The following is a 27,417-nucleotide window of genomic DNA, read 5'->3' on the forward strand; positions in this document are numbered from 1 at the left end:
CATAATGTTTAAGACAGCAACACTGAGCCCGGCCTGCATAGCTCAGTGGTTGAGCGTTGACCTATGAACCAGGAGGTCACGGTTTGATTCCTAGTTGGGTTGTGAACTTGACCCCCCAGTGTGGGGCATGCAGGAGGCAGCCAATCACTGATTCTGTCATCACTGATGTTTCTATCTCTCTCTCCCTCTCCCTTTCTCTCTGAAATCAATAAAAAAAATTTTTTTTGTAAAGAAAGCAACACTGAGAATTCAGAACAACAGATCTGGAAGCTTCATGGCCTGGTGTGTCCCACAGAGCACAAAGCTGTTGTTCTCTGACGGAGTTTATGAAAGAGGCAGCTGGGGATCCCATCCGAGAGAGGCAGTGATCTCGGGGAGGCTGGAGCCATAGAGGGGCTGGCTCCTTTAAGAGCATGAAAAGAGAAAGACTTTTTTCATCGTAACCATGAAGCCAACCTCAATTAAAAGTGACAGGCGTGGAGAAAGATTAGACCATTGGGAGAAAAACGAAAATAAACGAGGTTTGGTGGTGGGAAGAAAAACAAGGGAGAAAAGCTAAGCAGAAATCACAAATGTGAAAGGAAAGGTGTTGGAGTTGTTACAAAAGAAACTAAAGAGAGACGTGTGAGTCAGTTCTAAACGCGAAGAAAATTAATGTAGGCGAGGAGCTGGAAGCAGAAAGCCAGGGTAAGTGGAAAAGAAAGAGAAAGAAGAGACGGAGCAAGAAAATAATGTATGCTATTATTAATGATAAATGGCTAATTCATATTGAATGCATTTTTAAAAGAATGAGCCACTGTGCCATGGGAATGCTAAGACTGCCCACGGCAGAGGTTGTATGATCCATTGCATTTTTGTGTAGGAAAAGAAACAAAACCACAGGGCCCAGCCGCTTGCCACTGAAAATGACTCCAGCGAGGCAATGGTTCTTCGTGACATTCGCATGTATTCCTGGGGTCCGTAACCCACAGGGGGACTTACCTTCAAAGCATGTCGTCCATCACACACCCACTTACAACAAAGTCTCTGTGTGATCGGTAACAGTTAATTCTGATTTTATTCTACATCTATCACCCTGCTAGTACAAAATACAATTTTTGTGATTGAAAATAATAATAAACGTGATGGCTCCCTCGATTGACTGAGCCTCTAAATTTTAGCTGCGCTTCTGGGAGGTTTACTTGTGTTTCCCTCTCGTAGATTCCCCCCCCCCCCCCCCCACCCAAGCCCAGATGCCGGCATGGGGAAAGATTACGTATGGATCCCTAAGAAGAAATCGAATGCAAACAGGGACTTGGGGTGATGAAGCTGGGCATTCACAGACATGGAAGATGTGAGCTGAAATGTTCCTTCACAAAGGAAGCTGAAGATTAAGGAACTCGCTGATGGTCAGACCTAGGGCATGACCCCTCTTCTCCAGGCAATGATGAGCTGGGAGGGGAGAGAGGTGGGGAATCCCTGCAGCCCCCAAATTACTGATGATTGAATGAGGAGCAAACAAATGGAGTCTGGTTTTGTGTTTTCAAATTACATGAGTGTCATGTACATAAATCCTAGATTCAGCACCATGTGATTACATATAATTAGAAGGTGTGATTACAGGCAAGTAGAATATTTGGGCGGCCTCTTGGCAGTTATGTCTTTAGGATAATTTTCACCCACCACTAGTTGCCTGGACTACAAATCATAAAAAAGACCACTCCTTACATCCCCATGCGATTGGCCCTTTGTCATTCTGGAAATGACGTGAGAGTCTGGAAGGAGTTTCTTCTGGGTGTGAATCACAACCTCCCACCCACCCCCAAAACTGAGTCTCCACAGGACGGCAGGAACACTTCCTAAACTCGTCCACACTGCGGATAGGGTCGGACGTAATTGGTCCGACACGTAATTGGTCCAACACTTCGAGGCAATTGGTCCAGTAGCTCTCAAAAAATTCAACTCTAGAAAATTATGCTAAAGCAAAGTCATGAGTGATTGCAAAAATGTAGCCACATGCCTGTTCATCACGGCACTGTTTGAAACAGCAAGAAACAAGACTCAATCTAAATCTCAATCCACATAGGTTAGTTCAACAAACTGGAAATTCAATTAAAATCATGGTAGATGAATGTGATGAAGTAGCAGAATATATACTGACATGGGACCATGTTCTCAAAATATTAAATGAAAGAAAAGCAATTATGATTCCATGTACAGTATAATCCTATTATGGTTTTTTAAAGTACCTGTATGCATATATGTGCATTAAAACACTAGTAATGGCCCTAGCTGATTTGGCTCAGTGGATAGAGCATCGGCCTATGGACTAAAGGGTCCCAGGTTTGATTCCAGTCAAGGGCACATGCCAGGTTGTGGGCTTGATCCCTAGTAGGGAGCCTGCAGGAAGCAGCCAATCAATGATTCTCTCTCATCACTGAGGTTTCTAGCTCTCTCTCCCTCTCCTTTCCTCTCTGAAATCAATAAAAATATATTTTAAAAACACATTAATAATGGTCATCACTGGGGAGTGGGACTGCGAGTGATTTTTTTTTTTGCTCATCATTAATGAAATGTTGTGTTTGTCAATGAATATGACTTTATAATAAGTAAAAAAAGATTAAATTTTTCAAAATAAAAATGCTTTCTAAAATAAAAGGGTTAAAAAAATCCAAAAGTGTGTAGCCTGTTAAATATTGAACCTGGTTTTCATCTGACCGTGCCCCAAATTCTAAGTAGGTTATGCTGGAATGTGGGGAAAGGTCCCTGAACAAAAGACAACTATTATTCTTGGGGACACTCCATATCTTCTTGGCATTTGGGGTGGGCACCAGGCTTCCGCCTCATTGGCTTCCAATGGAACCTTCTGCCCAGTGATGAACAGCCCCCTCTGTCCTCGCTGAGCATGGGGGCTCTGAGGCCCCAGGAAGTCCTGACCCCACACTCTTGGGGACCTGTCGGCAGTGGGTTGGCCTATCCCCCGCCTTCCCTGGGAGACCTAAAATCTTGGCGGGGCCCTGAGCTGGCTGGATGACTGTCTCAGAGGCTCACATCCTGAGACACCCAGCAGGACGGGCTGCATAATTTGCGGGACTCTATGCAAATTAAAAATGCAGAGTCCCTTGTTCACAACGAATTAAGAATCTCACAGCGGCAACAGCAGAGCATTAACAAGAGCAGGTGCCTCTGCTGCAGGGACCCTGCGTAACTGCGCGGGCCATGCCGCCAGCTGGCACCAGTCTCCTCATTTCTTCCTCGAGTTTGTTCAGCTGGAAAGTGTGGGAAAATTAGTTTGTTCCTGGCCCTGAAAATGTGACCCCAGAAAGAAAGGCCATTTACACAGGGCCAAGATGACTGTCGAGGACCAAATTCTGTATCATCGTGTTGTAATCATGGCCACGTGGTTTCAGAGTGCGTCTGTGTCCAAATGGAAGGAGGGGAGGGACGAGGAAAACCTCACCATGACCAAACCAGTTTCCTTTTCTCCCGTGAATGGCCAGGCGTGGACATCACACACCCTGGACATTACAGCAGCTAACTCCCAATTAGTTAGCAGCTCATTATCAAAGAGGAGGATTATCTGGACCAATTCATTAACAAGTCAACTTAGACATTGGTTCCCAGGAACTTAGAGCTCAAAGGGATATTATGTGATTAGCACTTCCTCTTTCTCCAATTTGAATGTTTCTGGAAGCTCTACCAATAGGATCCCACAAAGGGGGCCAGGACCTGTGAGGACGGTGCCAGCTCCTGCCAATGGCAGGCGGTGGTGGGAAGCCAGCCGTGTGGGGTCTGCAGGCAGAGTTCTTCCTGTTACCCACACGCTGGGTGGTCTGGGGCAAGCCCCTTCATTGCTCTGTGTCTTGGTCTCCCAATTGTAGGCAAAGACAATCCTCACAGCATTGTGGGGAGAGTAAAATAAAGTAATACAGAGAACTTCGTAAACTTTTCTTTAAAGCGTATAGTAGATCATAGTTATGAGTGGGTTATTGCCCCAAATAATAGTCATTGGATATACAACGAAGGGAAAGTGATCAGGTACTGAATAGATGTCCTGTTTTCCTTTAGAAGGAAGTAGCTTGCCTTCCTGTATCTAGGTCCACAGTGTATAATCTGGACAAAATGTTTCTTTAAAAAGGAAACCCATGTCCCTTGGATCCTTCAGCCAAAATCACCTGACTGTCTTTTGTTCTAGAAATTGGACAAGCCTCATGACGCCCTCCGCTTTAGGTATTATTATAATAATCCGTGGATTACAGAAAAGATGGCCAACCCCGAGCGGCAGCCATGTATTTCAAGTAGTGTTTTCTACTCCAAACTGCATCTCAGGAGAAGGCATCGGGCAGGCCTTCCGACACGACCTCACTGATGCTCAGCCTGGTTCTCCCAGGCCCTTTCCCAGGAGCAGACCTGGACACCGCATGCTCGGGCCCTGCACACATGATCCCGGGGTCACTGAGAGTCCTCAGAGGTCATGTTAAGGGGGAAGGGGACCTATGTTAAACGCTTAAACATTTAAAAACCTGTGGGGTAAACACTACATCAGCCTGGGCTGGGACTACACAGGTGAAGTGGAACATGGAGATCCATCGCTCCTGACTGGATCCGTGTGGACTCGGCACTAAATGCCAGCTGTCTAAAGAGCCTCAGAGACGGGCTGGCCGTTGGATGCTCCGTGTCTGGGGACCCCACACTGGAAAGAAGTGAAAGGGGTCTCTGGGAGCAAAACCTCGGAAACCGCGGTTCTAGATGAAAGGAACCCGGCTCTTCCGCAGCTTGCGAACTGTCCTCGTCCACTCAGAACGCAATTTCATCAGCCTCGTGGTGATCACGCTTGAAGGGTTGCTCGGTCTCAGCATGGAAACCACCTGGGGGCAGTGAAGAGTGAGGGCTTCGGCCCAAAGGCCTCGGGCTGGTCAGCTGGACCCGGTTTGGGATCCCAAGCCCCCTGAGCTGGCTTCTTCCTGGGAAGATGGCAGCGTTTCTTTCTGACACGCTCCACAGGTTGTGCGGAGTCAATGCGGTCAGCAATGGAGGCGCATGCTGTGAACTGTGAGCACGGGTATAGAGAGTGGACACGGAGGGAAATGGGTCTCACATTTGATGATTGAGAAGCGTCAGGTGAGTGAAAGCCATTTAAGTTCCTCCCGAGGTGACCTGTAGCTCTGGAACTCGGTGCTTCTCACAATAAGGGCCAGAGGACAGATTCTGGAGTGCTGGGTTTATGTCAGATCCTGTCACAAGGACCAACAGAGGGGCCAGAGGGAGAGTGGTGAGCCTGGTGTTCAGTGATCTAACAAATAAAAAATTAAAAAAAGAGAGAGAGAGCCAAAGAACGAGTTGTGCCCGCAACTCAGCTGGGCAGGGCCCATGGGTGCTGCAACCGGACGGACGAAAGGCCGCCCTCCCAGCAAAGCATGGCCATTGCTTCCCGTTTATCATTTGACCCCGGGAAGTCCTCGTGATGTGTCAGGCCCTGTTTGGGACACACTCCTCTCAAGAGCTGGAAGGAATTTGCGGAAGGGACTCATGAAGAATAGGGCTGGGGGTGGGAGGCATGGACGCACAGCCAGGCCCTAAAGCAGAGGGGGTAAGCCTTCTTCCGTTCTGGGTGGCAAAGGGCCAAATAACTGATGGAACCCAGTCAGCCAACAAATATTTCTTGACTACCTACTATGTGCCAGCACCATGCTAACGACACTGTGCTGATCAAAATAAAATCCCCATCTCATGACCTGACATTCTGTTAGGGGAGAATGTCCTACAGACTCAGGTCCCCTAGCCAGAAAAAAAAAACCAAACAAACAAACAAACAAACAAATAAACAGGTGAGAGGCTTGAAAATAGAAAGTGATGGGGGTGTTGCCACATCCAATGGGCGGGGGGGACGTCTGGGAAGGACTGCCTGCGGGGAGCGGAGACCTGGAGGATGAAAACAGTCAGGACCAAGGGAATGCTCGTCCAGGCGGAGGGAACAGCAAGTGCGGGGCCCCGAGGAGGCTGCGCATGGCCCGTGCAGGGAAGAGAGAGAAGTAGCTCTGGCTGGAGGCCGGTGACCACGGCAGAGACGGGGAGAAGAGGTGGCGGGCCGGGTGAGCGCACAAGCTGGCGGGCCTCGCAGGCTGAAGCCAGGGGTCTGGGTTGGATTCTGAGCCCGAGGGGAGCCACGGGGATGTTGGCAGCAGGAAATGGGTTCTGATGCCGGGAGATGGCTTTGGCCGTGGTGTCAGGCAGGAGGCTGAGCGCAGGGAGGAGAGGAAACAGAGAGGCTGGTGGGAAAGAGCGTGGATAGAGAGGGGAAAATTCCTCAGGAGGCAGCCGCAGGCTCCACGCGGAAGCCCTCAGCCTAATCCAGTGATGGCGAACCTTTTGAGCTCGGCGTGTCAGCATTTTGAAAAACCCTAACTTAACTCTGGTGCTGTGTCACATAGAGAAATTTTTGATATTTGCAACCATAGTAAAACAAAGACTTATATTTTTGATATTTATTTTATATATTTAAATGGCATTTAACAAAGAAAAATCAACCAAAAAAATGAGTTCGCGTGTCACCTCTGACACACGTGTCATAGGTTCGCCATCACTGGCCTATTCGCACCTACCGTGCTCTCCACGGACTCACCAGCTGGAGGGACCAACCTTTCCCGACCATCTCCGGACACTCTGTCATGTTGAAAATGCGGATGGGGACGAGGTTGGCTGGCGATTGCTGAGAGAAGCCATTCACAGGAATCACGGATAAGTGGCGATGTTTTGAGCACCTCTCCAGGATGGAAAATTCTAGAAGCCCAAGGGGTCAGGGAGTGGGGCGTGGTGGGGGCCCCCAGGCTGGAATTCACAGTGTGAGGCTCTGAAGTCAACGGGTAGGTCAGAGGCAACCTGAGGGGCCGCTGCACAGGGTTCTGAGTTGGGGAGTCCACGGTAGGGAGCGGGACAATGGCAAGATCTATAGAGACAGGTGACCTTACCCCACCGAGAAGTGACCGAAACATGAACGATACCTCCTGGTTTTCTTTATAATTAACTCAAATTATTTTCAGTGGTTTGCAGACTCCCCAGAGACTTGCAAGTGAGATTTGCCTGATGAAATTCTAAAATTCTCATTCCTTTCTGTATCTTGAATACAATTTTCTAAAACCTATTCCAACACAGCCTGGCGAGTTTACCTGGCAGCACTGTCTAAAGGAAAGCAGTCAGTTTTAGAACCAGGGAAGCATTTGTTCACAGCGTGGCTCAGTCATGCCTCACTCTACCGTCTCGGTCAAGTTACTTAATGCCCTCAGTCTCAGTTTGCACATCTGTGTAATGGGGTTGTAAGGATTATGAATAATAATAGTTGCAAAGTGGCCCCTGCCAGACACTTGATAAATATCAGTATTATAATTACAGGGCTAAGGACACTGATTTCTTTCTCATATGAACTAGATAGCGGAAAAAACAAACAAACAAACTTCTTTTCTTCATCTCTGGATTGTTTCAAGTCCTGATATACACAAGCTGCTACACAAAAGAGGTCCTTGAGTGAGAGGGTGAGTGGGCACCATCCCTTCCTGGCTCAGCCTCGGGAGCAGCACCCCCATCACCCCCATTCGTTATTTGCTACCTTCCTTTCTGAGGTTTTGGATGGAAACTATTAGAGTTCGGGAAATGACTGAAATACTTTCCCCCGTCGTGGAATTCCGTCCGTACAAAAGCTCCAAGATCCTTCAGCGGCCTCCAAGCTCAGCGGGGTGGCAGCCGGAACCCATCTGCTTTTAAGGCATAAATGAGGCTGGTGCTTTACATTGAGCTGCTCTCTGCCCTCAGACTTGACAAAGCCCAGCTCGTCGCTGATCGCATAGGGCACTTGGAAGGAGCCGCCTCCTTCTGCAGGAGGGATTCCCACAGCACAGCCCGCTCGGTCCTCCTTCCTTGGCCTGGTTGTAATTAAGGGCTTCAGTCTTGAGGTTTCTTATCCCTGAGCCTCCCTGTAGAAGAAGAGTTACCAAGGGCTCATTTCTGCCTTTGTAAAGCAGGGGAGACACACACACACACACACACACACACACACACACACACCACTGTCTGAACATTAAATCACAGGCCCTAGAAGTGGGACTGGGCCTTCCTTTCCAATCCTTTGATATTCCTTCCAACATCCCAGTGTGTGAGACTCCAAAAACCAGGAGAACTAGATTGTAAGTTTCCGAATTGCTTCTGTTTGTTTATTCATTGATACTTATAGTTGATATTTCCTTCTTCAACTGTCCTAGTGTGGGGGTCCAGAACAAGTCACCCCAAGATATGCCTCTGTGGTACGCAGATCGTTTTGAGCTAAAGGCAACTTTAGCCACAGGCTCAAGAGAAACTTCCGCCCCCTCTTGAAACCTACCTTGAAGACTTTGAATTAGAGGCCTGGCCCTTAAAAGATGATTAGAGAGAACTTCTTTGGGCCTATCTATGGGGCAAGGCAGACTTCTGTTTGCTAAAGGTTTCCTCCTCGTAACATCCTGCGATGACCCTTTGGTCCCTAAGGCACCTTCCCTCACCCCCAGCTCAGGATGTCTTTTCCTGTCGCTGACTCTCTCGTGCGTGCAGGGTTCCCATTCGTAGGTGTGTATTCAATTTGGTTATTTTTTTATTGCTCATCTATTTGATTATTAGACCATCCAGAAGAACCTCGCTCAAAAATTTCCCATCAGCCCAAAATGCTCATCAGGACTCTCTTGTGTGCGTCAGCTCATTTGAACTTCCTTACAAAAAGTCTTGAGGGATCTGGAATGAGCGAACCCAATGCCATCATCACCCAACAGAACGCAGCTATTTTTCACTGGAGGAATGACCACAGTCCTATATTTTCTCACAAAATAACAAGAGTTTTACTAGATCAGTGATGGCGAACCTTTTGAGCTGGGCGTGTCAGCATTTTGAAAAACCCTAACTGAACTCTGGTGCCGTGTCACATATAGACATTTTTTGATATTTGCAACCATAGTAAAACAAAGATTTATATTTTTGATATTTATTTTATATATTTAAATGCCATTTAACAAAGAAAAATCAACCAAAAAAAATGAGTTCAAATGTCACCTCTGACACGCGTGTCATAGGTTCGCCATCACTGTACTAGATTCAAGACAACAAGGCACCCACTAGGGAGTGAAGCTGCGTTATGTTTTGTTACTAAGATACCAGAGAGAGAACTGCCTTTCACAACACAGCTCAGGGCAGGATAAGTTACTAAACCCGGGGAACAGACACAAGCAAATGTCAGAGGAGCAGAGGCTGGTGATGTTGTACGTAGAAGTGTCCACTGACTGATCCTTCCATAGCTGGGGCACAACACTTAGCTCCCCAAAGCCTCCTTTCCTTCATCTTCAAAGTGGCGATAAATAACACCTACCCTCTGACTACCTCTAAGGTTTGTTGGGAAGGCACATGATACAATCTTCTTGAAAACCCTTTTAGAACTACAAACCATGGTTCAAGCAGAAGGCATTTACTCATCTGTAAAATGAGAGGGTTGGCCTCGATGGGATCTCATGTTCTCCTTGTTCTAAAGGCCTACAGCTCTACTATTATCCTTATTATCTGATGATCAGGCTCAAATGATGGGTTTTATAGGCCTGAAATGCCCTCCTCTCATTTTGCCAAGAAAATGTCATGTGAAGCTCTCAGCCTGGGAAATACCACTTCCTAGGTGGTTGTTTCCACAGAAACACCAATAACCCTAAAGTTATGCAGGAATGTGAACTGCTTGAATAGGAAGAGGAAACTGATTTATAAACCAGGAATAGGCCCACCCCCCCTAGGAAAAGAATAGCTGCTTTCTGTACATCACAAGTAAATAGGTCACTGAATCCCACATCTGGTAACCTCTCTGCTCTTTAAAGCCTGGCGTATCATGCTACAACTGAAATGCCCAATGATTTAAAAGTGGTTTTAGAAAACTGGGGCTAAAGCTTAGAGGTCGCGAAGGATGAGGCCTAGAGACTTTTTCATTCCAAATTGCCCTTCAGCCACAGCGTTTAGTGTTCAGCAAGTCTCTTGTGTTTCAAAAAAGGAAGAGGAAACATAATCATCTTGCTAGAATGATTTATCAAAAGTTGTTCGATGAGCAGTCATAGATTAGAACCCCTGCTGACCCAAAAGGCTTCCTGTGTGGGGGGCACTGGGCTGGGTGCTTTACTTGCGTCTTCTCGTTAATTCTCACACATTCCCCAAGGAGGACGGCACTCTTACTGGTCCCATTATACAGATGAGAAACTGAGACCCCGCGAGGCGAGTTGACTTGCTCAGGGTCCCCTAGCCAGAAAGTGGTGGCACTGGGATTCAAAGCCACAGAGCCTGGCGCCACACTTCATCCTTGTTATCACCTGGGCTAGCTGGCCTCTGACTACTTCCCATGATTTCCCAGAAACCATTTTTCCAAAACAAAAGATAACCTCATGACATGTATGGAGGGGTGGTTGGGAAGAAACTCATAAGAAATAGGGGCTCTGTGATGCTCCACTTACACCAGTTAAGAATGAATAGCATGGCCCTAACCGGTTTGGCTCAGTGGATAGAGCATCGGCCTGCGGACTGAAGGGTCCCAGGTTCAATTCTGGTCAAGGGCATGTACCTTGGTTGGCGACACATCCCCAGTAGGGGGTGCGCAGGAGGCAGCTGATCGGTGTTTCTCTCTCATCAATGTTTCTAACTCTCTATCCCTCTCCCTTCCTCTCTGTAAAAAAATCAATAAAGTATATTTTTAAAAAAGGAAAAAGAAGAATGAGTAGCGTGGCCACTGTTCTCAGCAGATACAAGCGGTCCCTGTTTTCCAGAACGGCCAGCTTAAAACATCAGAGGCATGTGTCTCAGGAGAGGCTCAGACAAAAATGCCTTTTGTCCCACAAATAAACAGGAGGCCTCCTTAGCCCAGCCAGCCAGGATTTGGAGGGAAGACAGCAATTCCATCCACAACCAGGTCTCTCCTTAGTGGTGGACCGAAGCAGCAGTTTCAGCTCTTTCTTCCTGTTGCTCAGAGCGGTCAAGCGTGTGGGCAGTGAATGAGACCCTGTGGAAAAGATTCCCTCCCCACTTTCCAAGCGAAACCCTTCAATCAAATGTCTTTTTCACATGCATTTAGACAAATGTTAAAGTGACATTTAGAGAAAAACAAACAAAAAATCCTATTAGATTCTCCCTTTCTTTGGTTAACCATAAGTGTTTGCGAGGCACAGACGCCTGTGGTGGGGAGGAAAATAATAATGCAGTTCAGTAATAAACTTCTATTTCTGGAACATAATTACCAAGGACAGCGATCAGTGGCATGCATTTATTGAGCGCTTACTAAGTGCCTAGCTGCGCAGACCCCTGGGAACTAAACACTGTAAAAGCAAAGAAGCAAACAAAAATCCTACATAAACTGGGCTGGGAAATGTGCCGAAGGGTAGGAAACAACATTAAAGGGATGTGGCCAAGTTTTGGGGGGTCCTTTCCTCCCCAGGGGAGAAACAGCCTCTCTCAACTTCTCTTCACTTTCTCTTTCACTCAACAGATTGTGGTGGCTCCTGCTGCTCTGGTGAGGAGCAGGGAACGCAGAGGGAAACACATAGGGAAACACATAGAGAAACTTTCCTTCACTTTGGTCTTGGCAATAATTTTTTGGATGTGACACCAAAAGTATAAGCAAAAGTCAAAAGCAAAAAATCAACAGGTTAGACTGCATCAAACTAACAAGCTTCTGCACAGCAAAGCAATCAACAAAATTAAAAGACAGATGGGGGAAAATACTTACAAATCACATATCTGTTAAGGAGTTAATATCCAAAATATATAAAGAACCCATATAACTCAATAGCAAAGAAAAAATCAAATTAAAAAATGGACAGAGTGCCCGGCCGGCATGTCTCAGTGGTTGAGCGTTGACCTATGAACCAGGAGGTCATGGTTCATTTCCCAGTCAGGGCACATACCTGGATTGCATGCTCAATCCCCAGGGTGGGGCGTGCAGGAGGCAGCCAATCAATGATTCTCTCTCATCATGCTCTCTCCCTCTCCCCTTCTCCCTTCCTCTCTAATATCAATAAAATATATATTTTTAAAAATTGACATACAATATACAAATATCAAATCATTATGTTGTACACCCAAAACTAACAATGTTATATGTCAATTATACTGCAATAAAAAAAGGAAGACATAAAATAGCAGAGGTATATAAAAAGGTACTCAAAACCACTAATTATCAGGGAAGTGAAAATAAAAACCATACTGAGATATCACCTCAAACCTGTTAGAATGCCTTTCATCAAAAAGACAAGAGATAACAAGTGTCAGCAAAGATGGAGAGAATAGAGAACTCGTGTGCACTGTTGGTGGTAATGTAAATTGGTGCAGCTATTATAGAAAAGGATATGAAGGCTCCTCAAAAATAGAACTACCAAATGATCCAGCAATCCCACTTCTGGATATATATATATATATATATATATAGTCAAAAGGAAACAAAAACAGAATCTTGAAAAGATATCTGCACTTCCATGTTGATTGCAGCATTACTCACAATAGTCAAGATATGAAAACAAACTAAGTGTCCATAAGAAAGAAGCAAATTGTACCATTTGTGACAACATAGCTGAACCTTGAGGGCATTGTGCTAAGTGAAATGAGGCAGACAAAGACAAATACTCTATGATGTCACTTACTTGTGGAATCTAAAAGCCAAACTCATAGAACAAGAGAGTAGAGCAGTGGCTACCACGGGGCTGTAGGATGGGGGAAATGGGGAGATGTTGGTTAAAGATTACAAGTTTTAGGTGAATAAGTTCTGGGGATCTAATGTACACTATGGTGATTATGGTTAACTAGAGGCCCGGTGCATGACATTTGTGCACTGGGGGGGGGGGGGTCCCTCAGCCCGGCCTGCGCCCTTTCACAGTCCAAGAGCCCTTAGGGGATGTCCGACTGACAGCTTAGGCCTGCTCCCCACAATGTTCTCAGCACAAAAAGGAAATGGTTATTATGCGATGTGATGGAGGTGTTAGCTAATGACGGTAATCATTTTGCAATATGTAAGTGTATCAAATCAACATGTTATACACCTTAAACTTACACAACGTGCTATGTCAACTATATCTCACTAAAGCTGGGGTGCGGGCAGGGTGGGAAAGATCGGTTGGCAGGGGTTTGGAGATTCAGAGGGTCACATACTGGTCTCCATGCCCTAGACTAGGGGTAGAATAAAGTTTTACCAAAACAAAGGCACACCCATTACTTCCCCCATTGTCCATGGCCACGCTTGAGCTCTAGTGGAAGAGTTGAGTAGTTGCAAGAGAGACTATAGGGTCTGCAGTCTAAAATTATTTACTATCTGGATCTTTTAGGAAAAGTCTGCTGATCCCCACCTAGACTTGCAAGGGGTAGGAAGAGGGGTTGAGGGGTGGGGGAGATGAACTGAGACTGTTAGATGTCCTGGGCAGCCTGTGAATCCTGTGACTTCCTAGTGAATGAGGCTTAAAGTCCCATTCAATTCCTGAGTTTATTAGGCTTAATGTGCGATTCCATTTGCTCCCTTCCTGTGTGAATTACTAGCTCCTGCTTACACTAAGGAAGGTGCCTCTTTCCATATGCCAGGTGGCTTGGTGTGTTGAGCTAGAAGCATTTTAAAAGTACTTTTTCTACCTGGAGTTTCCCGAACCATGCAAGTAGAGTAAACACTAAACTTCCATGAGGATTGTAAATTCTCAGGGGAGATTGTTATGTTGTTTTTCATCCCTTTGACCAAGGCCTGAGGCAAACACATTTCCTCATTGGCTTCCTTCTGCCAGAGGATGGATTTGTTTTTTCTAACCAACTTTTTACTTGAGAATATAGATGGTTTTGTGTTTGTTTTCGGTTTTGTTTGTTTTGTTTTGTTTTTGATTTTGCGGGTGTAGATGTTTGAGAACCTTAGCTTTTTTTCAGAAACTCAGTGCTCATTCCCACAGGCCTTGACTCTACTTTCCCTACAGAGAGCCCAGCTCCCAGGATCAGCAAAGTCCCAAAGCAAACCTAGGCTTCGGGGTGTAGACGAAAAAGGGGCCACAGGCTAAGCCTGACAAGCTCAGATGAGGCCTGTGTGGTGGCCTTAAACCCCAGAGACCTAAAGCAACCACACAGGATGGTCTGAAATGCAAGCTTTCTAGCTAAAAGCGAGTCAGGACAAGTAGTCATGTCCTAGGCCAGTATCTTCCCGGACAAAGGTCAATCTTTTCCTTAACTGAACCTGTCTATTGTCTTCTTGCATCTAGGATAAGTACCTTTGGCATGCTAGGATAATTTCCTTCCCCCTCCTCCCCCCTGGACCCCTCAGGGCACGACCACAGCAACAGAGCAGAGACCACAGATCCCCTCATTGTTATTGTTATCATGTTATTGTTGACTATGCTATACCCATATGTAGGGCCCTAGCTGGTTTGGCTCAGTGGATAGAGTGTCAGCCTGCAGACTGAAGGGTCCCAGGTTTGATTCCAGTCAAGGGCACATGCCCAGGTTGCAGGCTAGATCCCCAGTGGATGTTCCTATCTCTCTCCCCCTCTCCCTTCCTCTCTAAAATCAATGAAGATATAAAATAAAATAATAAAAAATAAATAAAAGAAGTATGTGTCTATTTAGTTTACCTTTTATCCAATCCCAGGGATTCCCTCCCACCCCCTACTTTGCTTTCTCCCACCTCCCTAATCTATCACCAATGGATTTCACGGAACCTCTATGCTTAACTCCTTTGCTTGAAATGTATAAAATAAAGTCCCAAACTGCCATTCTCTGGAGCCTTTTCTCAATCAGTAGAGATTTTGCTTTCCAGCAATTGTCATCTGTTTGGCTCAAATAAACTCATAAAAATTCTCTACGGGCCTAAATACTTCTTGCATTGACAAGAGTTTGCTAATCACTCTGGTTTAATCCCCCCGCCCCCAACCCCCGCCGCCCCGTGAATGTAAGTTTCTTATAAGTTTAGCTGTGTTTTTAACCGAATGCCTGATGTATATCATCCAGCGTTTTAGGTATTTGTAATGGAAATTTTCTCAGAATTTCCAGTCAGCCGTGTTACTAGAGGCAGCAGTCCATTCCCAGCCCTGGAGGCTGGGGCTTCTGCCCCCACGAAGTCCTTCAGCTAAGACTGCTCTTGTCTCCTTGCCTTTGTGCGTCTGTGTGGGAGGTTCCGTCAACCCATGGGAATATTGTAGCAACCAGATCCCGGGCCTGGGGCCCAGAAAACTGGGGCTCTCCTTTTTGACGCTGCCCCTTAGACAGATCTTTAAAACTCTCTGTAACTTAGTTTTTTAATCTGTGAAGTAGGAGAGTGATTATTGCTTTGCTTATTTATTTATTTTTCATAATTGAGAGGGTTAAAATGTGACAAGTGGGTGTGAAAGTCCTTGGCTAGCCCAAGGTCGCTCTGTAACTGAGTGACAGCCTGGAGCCCGCCTTGCGAAGGAGGATGCCCTGCGCTCCGATGAGCTGCTCCTGGGGGGCATCTGCCCAGCGAGGGTCACAAAAAGCTTTTAGGGAGCTGGCACATAGTGTATATACTACTAGTATCTTCCTTCCACTTATAAACAACACAATTCCACAGTAAAAAGCAAGGGATGGGAAAAACCCTCTTAAGTACAAGTTGTATATTCTTGCATCTTGGGAATTCAGCCTATCTAAATATTTGTGTTCATTCAATTCCATTTCTTTGGATCTATCTCACTCTTTTGAGTTTTTTCACATTGTTAAAAAAAAACAAAATTCAACCGAGTAAAGTGGAAGATCTAATTGGCTCTATCAAGCCATTCATGAATCAAGCAGCACCCCAGCTATAGCACCTAGAAGCGCTCTCTGAGGGCTGAACCAAATGGGAGTTTTTATAGGGGAAAGGGTGGGGCAAGGGGATATATTAACAGAAGAAAAGAAAGGATTATCTTGGGCCTGGGCATCTTTGCTTTGGAAGAAGGGAACCGAAAGGGTTTTTATTATACAGATTTCCTCTTCTTCCTATGGTGTGTGTGTGTGTGTGTGTGTGTGTTGGGAGAAGGGGGTGATGAAGACAACCCACGTGAGAGATCACCTTACTCTTGCTTAACCAGGAAATTCCAGACTAGTTGACTAAGATGATGTTTCTGGGAGACGCTGAAACTAAGATTAGATCAGATATTAAATCTAGGTTTGGGATCAGGGGTTTTTAGCATAAGTGATACCATTGGGGGACTGTCATTTGCACCAGAGGAAAACACCTTCATAACTGTTCCCTGTCGCACCTTGACCAGGGGAGCCGCACTGAACGTTTCTGAGTGCTGCCATACTTAGCTAATTCCTGATGGGAAGGGAAGCAAAGGGGGAAACTGTTAGGTGGCCGAAGGAGGAACGCACGAGGCCAGAGTGGTGGGGGATTACCAATTCGATCATCCACACACCAGGTGGCTGAGCCTGGATGGCTCCGGCCACCAGTGACGGGTCAGCGGCTTTTAAAGGACTTTCGGCGGGCTTTTTTCTGGGCAGAGAATTCTTATGCAGACCCTGAGGGGAGATCATGGAATGTGGTCACCACAAGTGAAATGTGGTCTCAGCAAAGGGAATGTCCATAGCAAATGACCTGTAAAGCCAGTTCCTGGGGGGAGGGGCCTCAATTCAACTGCTTGATCAAACCTAACAGAGACATGGCTGAGCTTGGTCAGCTAGGAAGCAGAGGCCTGTTGGCTTCCCCAGGAAGCGACAGCTTCACACTCCCTCCAGGGACCCACCAGTCCATTCCTCCACAGATCCCTGGGGGAAGGGACAGGAAGAGGGGGAAGCAAACACCTGCGCAACCAAGTCCAAATGGCACAGAAGGAGGTGCCTGACCCTAGAAGCCTGTCCATCTAACCTGGGCACAAGATGACTGGCGAGGGGGTGGACCCCAATGCAAGCCCAGCAAAGTTTGGGAAGTTATTATCTATTTTATTAGATCCCTGTCACTTCATGACCTCCCATCACCCTGCACCCAGAATGTGCTCACAAACTCCCGTCCAAGCGGAGTGTCCAGTTTGGGTTCAAGTTTCAGCCTGGATGTTTTCTTGGGCAAGTTTCATAATGTTTCCTAATCTATTTCCTCAACTCTAAGTGGAAAAAATCAGAGTATTGAGGGGAAGCAGAGTTTGTCATCCCAGAATATGACTTAAAATATGATTATTTTAAGCTGGTTACACACACACACACACACACACACACACACACACGACTCAGAAAAAACCTCTGACCTTCTCCCTAAACGCCTATGAGAATTTAACTAGACCTCCTGCTCCAGAAGGGAGATCGCATCATAGATAACTATCATGTAATACAAATGAGTGTGAGATACACAGGGGTTTGATCAGAGTCCTCTCTGGGCCACAGTGTTCAAGATGGTTCAGCAAACTTGCATTTACCAAACATTTGCTTTTCCTGCTACATGTGAATTGCCTTTCTACCCTTTGAAATCCCAAACCACAACCCCACCTTTACCCCCACCCCCTTGTCCTTGGCTCAAGATGGCATATAAGCTTCAACTTATGTCAGACCAGTGCTGGGGCCTCATATTCTTATGGAACCCCTGTATGTACATCTAGATATATAAAAGGCTAATATGAAAATTGTCCACTTGGGAGTTCGACGGGGAGAGCAGGAGTTCGATCGCTCGCTATGATGTGTACTGACCACCAGGGGGTGGCGTGGAACATGGTGGGTGACCAGCGGGGCAGTGGGGTGCTGAGGGAGGGAGGGAAGGAGGAAGCAGGGAGGCAGGGAAGCCAGGCCTAGGGACCCTACCCTGCATGATTTTTGTGCACCAAGCCTCTAGTATAGAATAAATTTGGTCATGTTCTCCTGTTAATCTGTCTCATAATTAACTAGATTGTTACTCCAGCCAGAAGAAGTGAAAAAAGTAGGAGGAGAATCTACTTTTCCTCCCCCACAATATCTACCCCATCAAGTCGTTGCATTTTCAGAGTTAATGCTTGAAAAGTATTCTGCTGAAAAATAAGCACTGATAGATTTTAACGTGTTATCAAAAATGCTTTGGCAGAGATGGCTAGATGCCGGCCTATGGTGAGCTGGTGGGCCCAGTGAGCTGAGCTTCCCCGCACTCATGCCTTTGTGTAATCCCTGCCCACTTGGACTCTGGACTTGGCCATGTGATTAGCTTTGATAGTGGGAGCATGGCCTGCATGAGGTAAGTGGAGGCTTGATGAGCACGTGCACACTGGGGCTCCTTCTCTTGAAATTCTCCTGGGAAGCCAGCCACCAGTCCGCGGGGAAGCTCAGGCAGCCAGGTGAAGGAGAACGGAGGTCCCAGCCAACAGTCTCCGGCTGAGCTCCCGACAGGGGCCAACACCACTCCTACTGGCTCTAGCAGCGAGGCCATTTCAGATCATTTAGCCATTTCAGTGCCTCAGCACACACCACATGAAGCAGAATCTTGTCAACCCACAGAATCATGAGAAATAACATATTCTATTATTATAAGATAAACTAAAGGCCTGGTGCACAGAATTCGTGCACGGATAGGGTCTCTAGGCCTGGCCGGCGATCAGAACTGATCAGGGCCTTCCGGCTGCTGGCCGGGGCCTTCCTTCATTCCACGCCGCCCCTGGTGGTCAGCACACATCATAGCAAGCAATCGAACTCCTGGTCTCCCAATCAAACTCCCGAGGGGACATTCTGCATATTAGCCTTTTATATATATAGATAATAAATTCTATTGTTTTAAGTCACTAAGTTGTGAGACTGTTTTACAGCAATAGATAAAACTAGTATCAATTCTTCCTTTTTCCCCATTAGCAAAATCCCAATTTTATTTGGTGTGCAATGTACCCAACTAAAAATCTATACTTCCTTCCCTTCCTTTCAGCTGGAAGTGACCATGTGACACAGTTTGGGCCAATAAAATTGAGAGATTAGGTGGGGCTTTCAGAAATCCCCCTAAAAGGGCAGATAGCACAGGCCTAGCCACTGGTCCCTTCTTCCTGCCTGGAACACAGATGTGATGCTGTAGGTGAGCAAGCGTCTTCTCCCAATGAGGGAAAATTCTAGAGAATCACAAAGACCTCAGACCTGACATCCTTAAGCCACTGATCCAAAGCAAGCAACTTTTCAAAATCTGAAGAAAACAAGCCTCTTTTTGTTACAGCCATTATGAACAGGCATTGTTATCACTGTCACAGGCAGCTGATGCCAACACCCATGAAGCTTCAATTGCAACATTCTTTACTGGCACGGGAGCTGCCCACTGTCGTCATTCTAACCCAGGCTGCACATGTGAATAGGAATCTCTGCGGGCGGGGAGGAATTTACTTATATTTAGGTTCCCACAGCACACAGCTCCATAAGATTTCTGCAGAAAAGTATGCCTTCCATTTTCAAGAGCAAAGCACGCCTTGCAATATGGCTTTGCAAAGCTGCAGAACAGTGCTAAGGAGCTAGAAAGCAACAGGGGGGTCATTTGCTGTGTCCTTTTGGGGACTCTTGGTCCATGTGTGTCTATAGGCCGTCTCCCCAAATAGTTTGGAAGCTCCTTGCAGGTTGAGAACGTCTCATTTCTTATGTCTATCTGTGTTGAGTGCCGTACCTTATATATTAGTTGGTAAGTGTCCATATAAGACTTAGCAAATAGTATCCTAGAAATGTTTAAACTCTAGTTTATGATATTTTAAACCTATTTTTATTGATTTTTAGAGAGAAAGAGAGAGAGGGAAACATTGATATGAGAGCAAAACATCGACTGGTTGCCTTTGCCCACCCCTTACTGGGGATTGAGCAACCTGGGCATCGAACTGGCTGGGAATCAAACGGGCAACCTTTAGGTGCACTGGATGATGCCCAACCAACTAAGCCAGGGCACTTATGACATTTTTAATAACAGTTGAATTGATTTCACTATACAGCACTATTTCTCCCCAGATTCTATGAATCTTTTATGCTTCTCCATATTAGTAATAATCACCAATATTATGTATTTACCTCTTACTTTGTGCCAGGCACTATTATTGTACATGCTTCATATGTATTAATTATTTAATCTCCAGAATAACCCAAGAGCCAGGTACTAATATTTGTCCTATTTTGCAGATGAAGAAATGGAGGCCAAGAGAAATTACCCGGAATTGCAGTAAGTGGAGAAATCAAACATACCACCTGACAAAGTCTTTTCTTCTGTCTTTCTTTCATTTCCCCCTTCTTTCTTTCATTTCTCATGTTTATTCCACGTTCAATAAGGAAGCGAAAATAAGAGAGAGTCCATCATGATGGCTGCCCAGTAGCTGACACCTGCTTTGGGCTGGAGAAGCGCCCCCTTTAGGCCACGCTGGGAGGACTCCTGCCCAGATACCAGCTTTTCTGATCCTCCACAGAACTGGCCTTACACCTGCTATTCTAAACTTTCTCCAAAATGCCCGTCTAAACTTGGGTCACTTCCCACCCTCTGAACGGAGCACACAAGTAAGAACGCCCAGACCTGGAGCAGAAGGCCGTGTGGCCAGGGAGCGAGGATCAGCATGAGAAAGAACACACCGGATGTTCTCATCGTTTATATTTCTTAATATGAGTGTGCGATGTTGGATGTGAATGGAGAGTCCTCTTAAGGCACGCAGTTTAAATTGAAATGTTTTCAAAGACTTCCCAGAAGTCCACAAAGCAAGTATGAGACCCACTCAGACCTCCATCCCCCTCCCTTTGGCCCTGGCCCCTGGGTCTTTCGGTGGCAAGTCTCCCAGACCAACTCAGTGCCAACTGAGTCTTCTGGTTCCTCAAAGGGCCTCCCAACTCACTCCCCTGTTACATAATTCGACAGGACAAGTTCCCCTCTGGTTGGCCAAGAGTGACCTCGATATACTTCACACCAGAACCCCGCGCCCTCCCTTTTATCCGTCTATCACTGTGAAGCCAGTTCATCTTCTTGGCATCTGTGTTCTAAGGGTTCTAGGAATCATGAGAGGAAGTCACCTCGGCCTCTCTTCCTGCTTCTGCAGCCTCTGTGGCCTCCTGGTCCACGCAGCTCTGTGGAAGGACTGTTCCCGCAGGGACCTTTCTGGCTCCTCCAATTCTGTCCTCCTGTCTTCTGGCTTGCCACCGGGCAGTCAGCAACGTGCTCACACTCCTCATCTTCTTGTTCTGAAACTCAGGGAGTGGGAACGATCAATTACAGGACTGTCTGACAGCAAAGGCAGTGGAGGAATCACAACTTTACCTTAGAAGAACCTCCGTCCTGAATGTGAGAAACCTGCTTAAGGCGCATACTTGGAGAGCTGAGGAATTTGTGTTAAGGCAAAACAAACAGAGGACTTGTGGAATTTTGTTAAATATCTTCACAGTGCAGTCATATATCTTAAGCACTAACAGTCTGCTGTGGAAAGTGTCTCTTAAAAATGTGTTCACTCGCAGAGTTGAAAGACCAATTCTGAAAAGAACCAGCAATCTACTTCAGGTGGCCTACCGATGACTTTAAAGAGAGCGACAAAAATGGAAAAGCGACAATGAATGACAGAAGCTAAATGGCTACAAAACCTTTGAAACCCATATGCAAGAAGCCATAACAGATGCGAACTAACACATCCGCAACAGTCGCACACGGGCTTATTATGGGTGCACTGCTCGGGTAGGGGGAAAACACGACTGAAAATGTCTCACAGGCAGAAGTTGATCTCAGCCAAGAAGACAAAAGACTCAGAGCTCAGGTTAAACGCCCTGACAGAAAACAAGTGCACCAGCCTACACAAGCAGCAGCTCGCTTTAGAATCACTCTAGCAATAAACCATTCTGGAGCAATGACTTTCGCAAGGGCCTTTGGGACCAGCGCCCCACCCTCGTCACCTAACCTCGCTTTGCTAAATCCAGAAGCAGATGCTCCGGGCATGGCAGGGGCAGACAATAAAGCGTGGTCCCACGCCATCAAGATCTAGGGAGAGGGTATAACATGCCGATCCTGGCCCCCACACCAGGCCCCTTTAATCAGTATTCTAGGGGATGGGGCCAAGGCAAGTGGTGGTTTTAAAAAAACAAGCATGTATTTATTGGTTTTAGAGAGTAAGGGGGGTGCGGAGAGAGAGAGATAGAAACCTCAATGATGAGAGAGAGAGTCACCCCCTACTGGGGATCGAGCCTGCAAGCCTGGCATGTTCCCTGACCGGGAATTGAACCAGTGACCTCTTGGTTCATGGGTCAGTGCTCAACCACTGAGCTACACTGGCCGGGCCAAGTGGTGATTTTTAAAGGCAGGTGACTTTAATGGGTGGCCAAGAGCATGACCCACTGCAGAGGATGAAAGAAAAGCTGTGCCTGGCACACTCATGGATTTCCATGCCAAGTTATTGCTTCTGAGTGTGGGGCTTTGTGGAAGCCCCGTCTCTGAGCCTTTTGATACAACTAACTCCCTTCTGGATGTTCACGAGGCCCTCATCATGCCCTCCTGCCCCGACTCAATGGGAGAACATTTTCTGGAATTTCTGACATGCATAGCAGAACAACCAACCTGCCAGCACAGTGGCCATTCGGATGATCTGAGAACGTTCCTTTTGCAGATGGAGTGGCCACCACGATGGAGCTGTCCGTGTCTGTTGCCTGTCCCATGGTAACCACACCTGGGCTCTACTCCTCTCTGACCCAGTCCTCCGCCAGAGGTGGCGGGAGCACTGCGGTCAACATGAGAGTGTTTAGAAACAGGTGGCCCGAAGGCAGCACAGGGTGCTGGGTAAGAAGACCACTCTGGAGCTGGGCATCCCAAGCTCTGATTCTTGGCCTCACTTTTTCTGGTCCTATGATTTGGGCGATCTATTTGAAACTCGGTTTCAGTACCTGTAAAAACAAACTGCTGTGAGGAATAAGAGAGACTACATCTACTAAATCCTCAATCCTTATTAGCTCTTAAGGAGGCAGGACTGCAGACTGCCCTAGTTTGAATCCCAACGCTTCTGCGGCGGTTACTTTATTTCCCTGTGCCCAGTTCCCTCATGTGTGGAAAGGGGATAATAATATAGGGTTGAATAAGGATTAAACGACCTGCCATTAGGGTGGCCTGACATCTCAGTTTGTTCAGAACTGGTCTAGTTTCTGCCTCCTGTCTAGAATCTTGGCTGGGTTAGAATTTGCCTGCCCCGTTTCACCATCAAAAGTGTCAACGGTGCCCCAGATTGGATACTTAACTATATGGCCATGGCAGTTCATGTATAATCACTTAGCAAAGTGCCTGGTATGGAGTCGATGATGACTGTGTGTTAGATGCTAATGTTAGCCCCTAGAGCAGTGCTATCCAATAGGAATATAATGCAAGCCAGATAGACTTTTTAATTTTCTAGTTAACCATAATTTAAAAAGTGAAAAGAAACAGCTGAAATCAGTGTCAATAATATATTTAACCGAGTATGTTCAAAATATATTAACATTTTAGTATATAATCACTATAAACATTAGCGAGAGCCTGGCCGGCGTGGCTCAGTGGTTGAGCATCTACCTATGATCCAGGAGGTCTCAGATGGATTCCTGGTCAGGGCACATGCCTGGGTTATGGGCTCAATCTCCAGTGTGGGGTGTGCAGGAGGCAGGCGATCAAGGTCTCTCTCATCGTTGATGTTTCTATCTATCTCCCGCTCCCTTCCTCTCTGAAATCAATAAAAATATATTTTTAAAAAATTAGTGAAACATTTTTCTTTCTTCACCCTCCTAAGTCTTTGAAAACCGTGTGTATTTTTTCATTTATTGCACATCTCACTTTGGACTCGTGGCATTTCAAGTGCTCAGTGGCCTAGTAGACTCGTGACATTTCTGGTGCTGACACATGGCTGGTGGCGACCCCTGGACAGCACAGTTCTGCAGACTTCACATCCCCCTGTGGGATGATGGGCCAGTCTTAAGAAATTCTCCTCTGTAATGGCAAGGTTGAGATGCTTAGCTTCTCTCCCATACTCCTGCACGCAGGGCTCCGGTGCAGAGATTTGGATAGTATTGTTGCCAAGCATCTTAGTCTCTCCTCCTGAGCAGATGTCCAAGGTCACTGAGAAGGACAGTGTAGTAACCTACCCTTAAAAAAAAAATCTCTGCTGGCTTCCCAGCAAGTGGAAAACCATGGGCCATCAGGGTTTGCAGGCCACTTTATTGCTATGATCTTATTAAACTATGAAAAGCAAGGTTAAAGTTACCTTGTTAATTTCTCCCAGGTGACAGTTTCCGCCTATTTGAAACATTCCCAAGAAAATACAAAAAAGCGGTTTTTCTATCAATAGTTGGGCTTTATTTTTCTCTGTGGGTTATCTCCCTCCAACCTTCCGATTGCGTTTTTGTTCCATTCTCTGGCCTGGTCCAATGTTGCCACATTCCTCTCAATCACGCTGCTCCAAGTAGACCCAGAAGTACAGTCAGAACCTGAGCAAACACCCAATAGCGTGGAGCGTTACTTTTTGACCTTCGTGTGATACTATCTCTATTTCCTCCTTCCGGGACAGTTTCTTGTGACCCCAACAAAGTCTTAGCTTTGGTAACCCCGACTTAAGAAGTTCATCATCTGGAAGACTGATGAGAAATGGAGCGAGAAAGAAGGGATGTAATATTTAACTCTGAAAGTGAAAACTTGGCCCCACCAATGAATGAGTTTCATTGACAGATCCTCTAAGTCCTGAATGGCCACCCTCTTAGGAGTTTAGGATGTTACTGGAATGGCAAGACTGGCCTGCCAGGACAACTGGAGAGCAAGGCTGTGTTGTGGAATGTAGGAAACATTGCTTGTGAGGGCTCTTGAGGCTATCAGCATGGGCTTAGAAAGTTGGAGCGGGAACAGTTCCGAGGCCATGCAGTTTGATGTTCTCATTTACTGACGAGGAAAGTGGGACCAGGAAACATTCAAACACTTGGCGAAGTTCAAGTGGCAGGTTAGTAAAACTTGTTCTTATTGCTCCTACTACGACATATCACACCACAGTGACCTGGATTTAAGGGTAATTCCTCTATTGACAAAAAAAGTTTTTACCAACTTTATGCAGGTGAGGCGGTTATTTTATCTGTGTTTTCTTCTCTCAAACACTTTGACCTGGGCCTGACCTCCATCCAAGGGTGGTGCTCAATGCCTGCTAAATCCAATTAGCATTTCTAAAAGACCTGGGCAAAAACAAAGCAAATAACAACAACTCTGAGAAGACTGCTCAATTCCATACTCCACTACCAGTCCCCAGACAGGCGGCTGAACTTGAACTATGGTCTGAGTTTCAGGAGAGGGGGGATCTGGAAAAGGGTCTTGGCACATTGGACTAACTCTAAGAGTCCGTTCCTCCTCAGCAATCCCTCACACAGAGTTGCTGGTGTTAGAGGGTGGGATTCTAAACTGGGAAGGATACATACACAAACCACCTGGAGAGCCCAGGGCAGGTGGGCTCATAGGCAGGTGGCTGGGGCAGGCTCCCCCCCCCCCCCCAGTGTAAAAGAGAAAAAAAAAAAGAAAAAAAAGAAGAGACAGGCCTTCTATGGATAAAAGGCTGATGACCTAGCCCGTGGTCGGCAAACTGCGGCTCGAGAGCCACATATGGCTCTTTGGCCCCTTGAGTGTGGCTCTTCCTAAGCCTTAGGAGTACCCTAATTAAGTTAATAAGAATGTACCTACCTATATAGTTTAAGTTTAAAAAATTTGACTCTCAAAAGAAATTTCAATCGTTGTACTGTTGATATTTGGCTCTGTTGACTAATGAGTTTGCCGACCACTGACCTAGCCTTATACAATGATTGTTTAATGTTTGATGTTTTAACTCCTTCAACTACAGAACATGCTCATGTTAATTTTCCAAGGCAGCATGATACCTACCCCCTCCCACACTTCAAATCCCACCTCCCCGCTGCCCCTTTGAATGAAGACACTGACCTGCTAAAAGCGGAACCGAAACGTCACAAGTGGCAGTGCCATTCCCCCCAAATCCCCGACAACACACCATTAACAAGAACCACAACGGAAACCGTCCTGCAGAAATTGCTGGCATTAAACCAAAGAAAACCTTCGCCAGGTCGCATTTCCTTTCCAGGCGGTTTTATGTGAAAGGGATGAGACAGGAAGAGGGGTCTACATCTGGTTTTGAACTGGCCGTTCATCACTTCTCCAAGGAACCTCTGGGGTATCAGTTAGAAAGGGAAGACCCTGCAACTGGCTACATAGCTTTTGCTCCTATTTGCTAAGTCACTTGTTAAAGCTAAGACAGGCTGCTTCCTTGGCTGGTAGGGAGATGGGTGGAGGTGGAAGATGGGGTACAGATCAAGTCTGACCTGTCCATGTCAAGATCTGGCCAAGACGTTATCAACTGAACTCTGTTAGTGCGAATCTCACCTTTGATTTTTTATTTATTTTTATTTTTTTATAATGGCTCCCACCAAAAAGGACTCATTCCACTTCTTTAACCCAGAAAGCTTCCCGCCATCGCCAAAGACAGAGAGCTCACCCGGAGCCGGAGCCCGAGCCCCAGCGAGGAGGGGCTTTGGTGAATAAAGACTCAGCCACAGCTGGTTTACATGACTAGAATGAATGGAAAAGCCTCCCCAAGTTAAAGCGGGTGGAGGGCTTTGAAATCCTGGGAAATAAAGGAGTCCCCGCGACTCATAGGCCGGTCTCAGCCTGCTGGGGGAGGGGGGACGCTTAGGGGTCCTGGGGAGGACGCCGTCCCCCTTGGCTTCCCAGGCACTGCTTTCGGGGCGCCGCCCCCCCCCCACGCCCCGTTCGCGCCTCCCAGCTCAGGCGGGGGCTTCCCCCGACGCGTGAGCACAGCCACCCTGCGCGGGGCTGCTCTTCTGTGGTCACCTGGGGAGTGTAGCCAACTGTCCCTGCAACCAACTAGCTCAGCCAGAGACCGCGAGCACCTCCTCGTTTACTTTCTGTTCATCTGGGAAAACCTAACCCACGCGAGTCTGCTCAGAAGGAGCTTGGCTCACTGACTCCCCCCCCCCACGACCACGAGCGACTTTGGAAGTTGCCCTGAAATGAATGCTATTCGGGAACTCATCTGTCCTGAGCCCGGGGTCCCGGCGCCCGCCCTTTCCACTAACTTTAGGCGAAGATGCTGAGACGCGTCCGGGGGGAGGATCCCACGATCCACGACCCACGGCCGCCCGGAGCGCGCGCCCAGGGGATGGGGCGCCGCCCCGCGGGGAGCACCTTCCGCAGGTCGGGCCGGAGAGCGGGCCGGGTCACCTGATCGCGGAATTTCGGGCCGCGCGGGTGGAAGGGGAGGGGAATGGTTAGCACCTCCCTTCCCGCTCCCGGGATCCGGCCGGCGGGGCCGGCGCCGGGCAGCCACGTGGTGGTGCTGCCGCTGCCGCTGCCCCCGCCCCGCAGCCCAGCCCGGGAGCCGGCGCCCACTGACCCTGCGGCGGAGCGGGAGGAGGAGGAGGAGGAGGACCGGGAGGAGGAGGAGGGATCGAGGCGCAGGAAGCCAGGCAGGAAGCGAGCCCGGCGGCCGCGTTTTCCTGGGGAAGCGG

General features: G+C 47.1%; 1 long non-coding RNA gene across 2 annotated transcripts; it reads right to left on the minus strand.

The window, feature by feature from the left end:
• Positions 1–20,494: 20,494 nt before the first annotated feature.
• LOC111826321 lies at positions 20,495–27,169 on the minus strand. Of its 2 annotated transcripts, none has more exons than XR_002829612.1 (4): positions 26,986–27,169; positions 24,935–25,062; positions 22,448–22,770; positions 20,495–21,090 (listed from the first exon to the last, which is right to left on the minus strand). It is a non-coding gene; the product is annotated as an uncharacterized LOC111826321 (long non-coding RNA). The 2 variants fall into 2 exon arrangements; XR_002829613.1 differs by lacking the exon at positions 26,986–27,169 and adding an exon at positions 25,817–26,003.
• Positions 27,170–27,417: the final 248 nt, after the last annotated feature.

Source organism: Myotis lucifugus, unplaced genomic scaffold (assembly GCF_000147115.1).
Source record: "Myotis lucifugus unplaced genomic scaffold, Myoluc2.0 scaffold_68, whole genome shotgun sequence".
In the NCBI taxonomy this organism is placed as follows: Eukaryota; Metazoa; Chordata; class Mammalia; order Chiroptera; family Vespertilionidae; genus Myotis; species Myotis lucifugus.